Below are 6,100 nucleotides of genomic sequence, written 5' to 3'. Positions count from 1 at the left end.
TTGGTCTCATTCTCAGCATTGTTTCAGTTTATAACTAATAATTTCTATCTCTGTTCAGAAATACTTTGTTCTGAAGGTCTTTTGTTTCTACAACAATTGTTTATTTGACTATGATTGCAAAATTTCCGTTCTTAACAGCGAGTGAGAGAAAAAAATGTGGAGATAATTTTATCAAGCCACTCGCTGTAAAGGTAAATCGACAATTACAATAATTGAAAAATTTGTATATTGATAGATAGTATACTGAGATAAATGCAATTTTCTGCTTTTAAACATGTTTACTCAGATAAGAAGACTGAAAGAGCATGAAGTTACCTCTGAGACGACGAATATGGAAGAGTTTCTGCTAATGGAGGAAGAGCTCACCAACGATCAAGACGCCGTAGTTAATAATATTCGCGACATCACTCGAAGGTTTTGTTTATATCAACAGTTGTGTGCTGTGTAGCTATTCCTTTCGATGACCTGACATGTGACATAAAACGTATAGCTTCAATAGATAAAAAGTGTTCTTAACTTTTGAAGTCTATTTGTAGTCCATTTGTAGTCCATTTGTAGTCGTTTGTAGTCTAATTGTAGTCGTTTGTAGTCCATTTGTAGTCCATTTGTATTCTATTTGTAGTCGTTTGTAGTCCATTTGTAGTCCATTTGTAGTCCATTTGTAGTCGTTTGTAGTCTACTTGTATTTTATTTGTAGTCTATTTGTAGTTTTTTGTAGTCTATTTGTAGTCGTTTGTAGTCTACTTGTATTTTATTTGTAGTCTATTTGTAGTCCATTTGTAGTCCATTTGTAGTCGTTTGTAGTCTATTTGTAGTCGTTTTTAGTCGTTTGTAGTCTATTTGTATTCTATTTGTTGTCGTTTGTAGTCTATTTGTAGTCTATTTGTAGTCGTTTGTAGTCTATTTGTAGTCGTTTGTAGTATATTTATAGTCTATACTCTATTTGTAGTCTATTTGTAGTCGTTTGTAGTCGTTTGTAGTCTATTTGTATTCTATTGTAGTCGTTTGTAGTCTATTTGTAGTCGTTTGTTGTCTATTTGTAGTCTATTTGTAGTCAGAGTCTATTTGTAGTCTATTTCTTGCTTTTTTAAAGATGCAACGATGGAAAACTTTCAATGATTGTTGAGGCACAGAGATTAATGTTGTTGTTTGTGTTTGTGAAGCATCCCCAATATGGCATAATCCCACTCAGCTTTTAATATAAATTTAAATACAGTAAACATCAATGTTTATTGTATTTTAATTTACAATAAAAGCTGAGTGGGATTATGCCATATTGGGGATTGTAAAATTTTACGTTAACTTACCCTCAGATATGAGCAATTGACGCGAGTATTAAAAATCAAACAGAAAGACTGTCACTCAGCAACGTCTTGGCTTATGATAATGATGTTTGTCCCAATGTGGTTATATGCTGCCATATTCGTATCCTTGACAATACACACTTACAGAAAAGATATCAACTGACTTAATCAGAGTTTACTAATAGTAACCTGCTGTTTAATAATAGTTTCCTATTAATGATACTGCTGTTTACTAATAATAATACTGTTTACTAATAGTAACCTGCTGTTTAATAATAGTTTCCTATTAATGATACTGCTGTTTACTAATAATAATACTGTTTACTAATAGTAACCTGCTGTTTAATAATAGTTTCCTATTAATGATACTGCTGTTTACTAATAATAATACTGTTTACTAATAGTAACCTGCTGTTTAATAATAGTTTCCTATTAATGATACTGCTGTTTACTAATAATAATACTGTTTACTAACAGTAACCTGCTGTTTACTAATAGTTTACTATTAATAATACTGCTGTTTACTAATACTAATACTGTTTACTAACAGTAACCTGCTGTATTATGATTTTATGACTTGATAACTAATTTGTTTAAGATGCTGTTATTTTACCTGCTCGCAAACTCCTTCAAGTCTATTAATCTATAGGAAAAATTAAGTTAAGCTCACAGCACGGGTCACGTGCCTATTATTATTTCGAGGGGTTTTTGGCAACAACAACGTTACAGGGCTGTGTATTTGTTTGTTTTTGATATATTTTTGTTGGTTTTTAATTTCAAATTTATACAATTTGTTCAACCGTTCAAAAACACTCAAACATGAAAAGTACAGAGATATTTAAAAGTACGTTATTTTAACTTTACCAATCTATACCGGGTACCTCCACATAATTACGGGCCTCTTCTTTCCACCAAAATCAGACGGAGTTGTGCAAGAAATGTGATTTGTCAGAGCTCATACTAAATACTTCAGTGTTCCATCACAATACGACACAATACGTACATATATTAATGCTTTTCATACAAAGTTACAACGAATTCTTCATGTAGTGCATCCTGGGTTTGGACAGGATATGCTCGTTTAAAATATTTCCATCACGTTACATTACATAATTCTCAATAAATGTAATAGATTTGTAGTGTCGTAATTAGTTTAAAATATGTTCCCTATTTTAGAGGCTACTAGTACCTAGGATTGTGAATATGTGAACCTCTCTATACCGAGATTTTTCTATACCGTGCACTTTTCGTTTCCCCGATATAGAGAGAAAAAAAAATCTTAAGCCTCTTATAGGCTCACTGCCAGCTCAAAGTCAAAGAAGGCAAAAAAAACTAGGGAAACAAAGAAACGACTGGAAGGCAGCTCAGGGAGGCCAGCAACAATGGACTAAATGAAATCAGCCACAATTCAACTCAGTTATGGCCATAAAAGCATACAGGAGTCAAATTTTATATCTTCGAAAGATAAGAAAAAACTTTTTTTCGTTGATACGACGCGATGCTCACAACTAAAAATATTTTACAAACGGCCTTAAAACGATAGAATGAGCATAGTATGATTCTTGGCGATATACGATAGCGATAAATATCTTTAAGAATATGTGTCTTCATCGGTCGATAATCAGTTGATTGAAAAGTCGTTTGAAAAGATTGTAAGACCCGACCGTTTGATGGAAAACTACCGTAATCTACAATGGTGGACCAAAAAAACTTAGTTAAACCTAGGAGGAGTATCTATTTAAGGCTCTACATGAGCGTCACGACTGCTCTTGAAACATCATCGAACCTGGTTAGCCCGAGTAAGTGGGTTCGTACTCACCTGCATCACGTCCTCCTTCAGGTCTCGGGCTCGTAACGTTCCAGAGTTTGGAGGCACCCGACCACCAGTAATGACGGGGCAATGTAAGGGAATTGAAGTTAGACTTTCAATGACAATTTACAGCTCAGGTTGTTCCTGGCTTGTGACCCTTCTTTTCACTTGTGTTCTCAAGACTATTAAAGTACACTTATTTAGGGGGCCAGATTTGAGCTTCTGACATCAAGGTAAATAGATTGAGCAGTGGATACATACAATAACTCACGACGGAATAATTTAATACGTAAAATCGCCCTAAAATGTATACTAGCAATTATCACCTCCCCGCCAGTATCCACATCTATAAGTATAACCCCTCATTTATTGCGAAGGTCAGCCTTCAATGCACGTACCTTTGTTGTCATCACAACAACCAAGACACCCAAGACGATGATCAGGACGGCCTGTCCGACATTGCAACAAACCAGTATTTCCATCAGTGGATGTTCCTCTCTTGAATTGGGTTTCACACACTGCAAACCACGTGCCTTATCGTTTTGACACGTGATGTTCAAAGCAGATTGAAAGTCGAGCTCCTTGAAGCCAAACCCGGGCTTGCACCTGACTGAGATGTTGCTGCCCGGTAAGTAGAAAGGTAATTTACCTTCGACCTGTCCGTTAGGAACCTTGAACTTGTTTCTTTGGCACAGAGCCAGGTGCTCCACAGGAAGTAAAATTCTCAGGAGGTTAAGGGGCACATCTTCTGAAGACCCTGGGTAAATGTACCTTTTTTCACTCATTATCGAAAAAAAACATTTGTTGACATTTTCTTCGGAATATGTCATGCTGGATAACTTGTAAAGTGTACCACTAGTTATTTCAAAGACCTGGTTTTCATTATCCTCTTGACAAAAAGCTACTGAAAGTACCACTTTGTCAAAATAACTGTCTAAGCTTTGTTCCAAGCATTTGCTCAGAGAATCTGCTTGAATGATTTTTATTCTGGTCACATTTCCGGTTCCATTAGGGTTTTCCTCAAAAAGCCACTGGATAGCCGATGTGCAATCTTTCCACTTCAATTCCATCGACCTCCCAAATCCTAAGCACAGTCTTTGGTCAAAGTTTTTGATTAAAACTCCTCCGGAATCCTGACTTATTTTTAGAGTGTTTTCAATTGTTCTGCACGGTACCGAAGGACTCTTCTCCCAATTCTTTAAGCAACCAATATTTCCTATGAGAGGAGTCAAAGAGGAATTATTTTCTTGCGGCCTTTTTTGACAGGCGTAGAAAAGGCTGCAAGCAGATGTTTCAAAGTTGAAAGAGAACGACTGGCAATTCTTGTGGTACCAACAATACATTTTGCAAGCTGCCATGCTTTCAACTGAGAAATTTGATATCGCTTGACATAAGGCAAAGTTACAGTATCCATCACTATCAGCAGTGCAGTAATTGTAACAGCGACCCAAGTTTGTTGTTGCGTTGGGGGAGGTGTTGAGTTGGGGATCACTAGCTTCCATCGGTTCGTAGCGATCTGTTGATTCTCCAGATCCGATAAGAAGCATCGCTACAACTGCTAACAGCATCTTTTTTCTTGGGCAAACTTAGCTGAAGTTTCAAAACTCAGAAATGTAGTAAAATAAACCAATACCAAATACATAAAAAACCACTTATAATGCTATGCCTATAGCATCGCCGCTATAATAGCTTGATATAAAAGCACTCAAATTTTCTGTGGTGTTTAGGCCTTAAAGAGGGGCAACAATCACAATAAATCCATGAAAGAAAGTTTCGCCCAGGGACAATACAAAGTGGACTTTTATTTTAATAATTCGCTCGCCCGAAAATTATCACGTAACTTTTAGTTTTGTTTTTATTGTTTTGAAGCCGAAAAATACGGTTTTACATATACCCTGATTCCAACCCTAACCCTAACCCTAACCCCGAAGCTATCCGTAACCCTAACCACAACCCTTATTACTCTAACCCGAGCCCTAAACAATCGAATTCGTGTTTTACTAGCCTGTCACGTGACCAAAATGGTTTTTTGCCCATAACTCTCCAGGAAAGCATTTTTACTTGGAGGACTTCGCCGCTTCGACGCGCCGCGCAAACTAGCATTCTTGCTTCGCAAACTAGCATTCTTGCAAACTAGCATTCTTGCTTCGTCGACGATCGTTGCTCTGCTTCGCAGAGCAACGATCTCGACGGATTGACATCGTCAATCAACATTTTTACCGTTGTGGGGGTGATTGATCGGAATCAGCGTTTAAAAATACACCGAATTAGATTACTATCAGGATCAAGAGTCCACTGATCTTATAGCTTATTACACCTCTTATGCTGGGTTAAAGATCAACGCTAAAAAGACACAATGCATGGCGATCAGCAAGTGTGCGTCCCAGCGACCTTACACCGAAAGAGACAGTATAAAGCTAACAGTGGAGGGAGAACCTGTTGAACAGGTCAGCAACTTTGTTTATTTTGGTGCCAACATCAGTGGGGATGGTACCATTGACCGAGATCTTGACATCAGGATCCAGCGTGCTAATGGTGCGTTCCATCAGCTTTGGAAGATATGGAACAGTCGAACTATAAGAACGCCCACCAAGATCCGTATCTACAAGGCTGCTGTTATTACCACTCTGTTATATGGAGCTGAAGTGTGGAACACAACAAAGAAGCAGATGAAACGGTTTGAGGTCTTCCATCTGACCTCCCTGAGAAGAATCTTGAAGATAAAGTGGTTCTTCCATGTCTCCAATGAAGAAGTTCTCAGGCGTGCTGGAATTAAGTCTATCGAAACTTTCATCGGTGCCGCTGGACTAAGGTGGTACGGACATGTTGTCAAAATGCCAGAGACGCGGTTTCCCAATTTCTTACTGGATTGGAAACCAAACTATGGAAAGAGACTGAGAGGACGACCCCGCAAAGGCTGGATGGCCTGTGTACTCGAGGATGCGGCTGAATTTACAGGTGTCGATAACATCAGCAGAGATGCAGT

The sequence above is a fragment of the Bolinopsis microptera genome, chromosome 7 (genome assembly GCF_026151205.1).
Source record: "Bolinopsis microptera isolate Bmic1 chromosome 7, MBARI_Bmic_1.0, whole genome shotgun sequence".
Taxonomy (NCBI): Eukaryota; Metazoa; Ctenophora; class Tentaculata; order Lobata; family Bolinopsidae; genus Bolinopsis; species Bolinopsis microptera.
The sequence above is the reverse complement of the archived record's forward strand: the minus strand, read 5'-3'. Positions refer to the sequence as shown.